The sequence below is a fragment of the Palaemon carinicauda genome, chromosome 11 (assembly GCF_036898095.1).
Source record: "Palaemon carinicauda isolate YSFRI2023 chromosome 11, ASM3689809v2, whole genome shotgun sequence".
NCBI lineage: Eukaryota > Metazoa > Arthropoda > Malacostraca > Decapoda > Palaemonidae > Palaemon > Palaemon carinicauda.
The window spans coordinates 112034054-112036490 of NC_090735.1; positions in this window are offsets into that span (position 1 = coordinate 112034054).

Below are 2437 nucleotides of genomic sequence, written 5' to 3' on the forward strand. Positions count from 1 at the left end.
AGAAAAACCATGAATAGAAAAAATCCAAGTTTCTTGAGTAAAATCATAATTTGTCCACTGCTATCAAGAAATGTCAATTTTACGATAATGGATATGAATGGTCATTCTATTCTCAAACGCTATATTGTTTTTTAAATAAATTTTATCCACTACCGGAGAGTTATATCACCCTGTTTTCAGTAAAGATCGGTTTTCCCCTTACCTGCTGTGCCAACTGCCTCTGTACAGGGAAAACTGTCACACCCGTCTCAGCGGCTGGAATCCCAGGTAATAAAAACACGCAAACGCTCAATGGTTAGGTTAAAGGTGTTAAGGAATTGGTAATATTTAATTAAAACATTTTAAAGAAACTTAATTGCGAAGACAATGTTTAAAGAAAAACTTTACAACAAACAATATACCTTAGATGAACACTAGATAACTATAATAAAATTTAAGTCTGTATGTATATATATATATATATATATATATATATATATATATATATATATATATATATATATATATATATATATATATATATATATATATATATATATTTAAAACCTTATGAGTAACTCTCCGTACAAATTTTTAGTACTTTACAATCGGTAATAAAATTTTTGAGCAACCTCCTGCAGTTAAAATATTTTCAGCGGCATTTACTGTTTTAAGCAAGAGAATTCCTTTTGCACATATCCATTCATCTTCAAACCATTTCTTTACATCGTAAACCACATTTACAACGAGTTTTTTCTTTCGCATTAATTAGCTGATCATGGAAAATTTTCAATGCACATTCACACACACACACACACACACACACACATATATATATATATATATATATATATATATATATATATATATATATATATATATATATATATATATATATATATATATATATATATATGGCTTATTTAAAATATGAAAGAAACACGTTTAAATGTGCAAAAAATTTATCATATATATATATATATAACAGATGAACAAGACGAATAAGAGAATGGGTCCCTAGAGATTGCAAATGAAGCAAGGTAAGGATGAGAAGACGATGGATTGACGAGCAAGAAAATTTGCAGGTATAGACTGGCATAGAAAGACCATAAACAAACGAGAGTGGAAGACATGTCTGAGGTCTTCACCTACTATGGACTAGCAACAGCTGATGACGATGATGATGTTAATGATGATTATATATAATCAATTCCTCCTACGCCTATTGACGCAAAGAGCCCCGGTTAGATTTCGCCAGTCGTCTCTATCTTGAGCTTTTAATTCAATACTTCTCCATTCATCTCGTACTTCACGCTTCATAGTCCTCAGCCATGTAGGCCGAGTCTTCCAACTCTTCTAGTGCCTTGTGGAGCCCAGTTGAAAATTTGGTGAACTAATCTCTCTTGGGGAGTGCAAAGAGCAGGCCCAACCATCTCCATCTACCCATCACAATGACCTCATCCACATATGGCACTCGAGTAATTTCTCTTTTAGTTTCATTTTTAATCCTGTCCTGCCATTTAACTCTCAATATTCTTCTGAGGAATTTGTTGTCAAATCTACAAAATCTGTTGGATATTGTTTCATTGTCATACCACGACTCATGTTCGTACAGTAACACTGATCTCACTAAACTGATATATAGTCTGATTTTTATATGTAATTTCGGGCGATTTGATTTCCAAATTTTACTTAAACCTAGCCAGTCTGGTTTGCTTTTTTCAATCTTTCATTAAACTTCAATTTTAAAGATCCCGTATTAGAGATCTTAGTTCCTTAACATTTAAATGATTCAACTTCATTAATCATTTCGCCTTCCAATGATATTCCAGCTTCCATCGGATACTCCGTTTTCATCATCTCAGTCTTTCTTCTATTTATATTGAGTCCAACCTCCTATGATATTTCACGCATTCTGGTAAGCAAGCTTTGCAAGTCCCGTGGTGTTCTGCTAATAAGGCCAGCGTCATCAGCATACTCTAGGTCAGTTACTTTTCTGTTAACAATCCAGTCCAGACGCGCGCGTGCGCACGCACAAACACACAGACACACACAAACACACACACACATATATATATATATATATATATATATATATATATATATATATATATATATATATACATATATGACTACGTGCAAGTGCTCGTTCTTATATACGGGCTATACTAAGTATTATTATAATTACATACGATACAATTAAATAAAAAAAAAAAAGTAGAGTAGGCATTTCTCCACTATCGTACAATAGTAGCCTACATACATGTATAATTACCGTAATGTGATTATCAACATAAATGAAAACATGTATAAAAGGACCCATTTTACCCTCGTCTTTAAGAGCAAAGTTGAAGGCAGATAGGCCACAACAACACAATGGAGCGCTTGAATTACAATTAATCCAACCAACAGCAAATCAGAGGGGATTGGTTGGGGGGGGGGGGACAGGGAAGCAGCA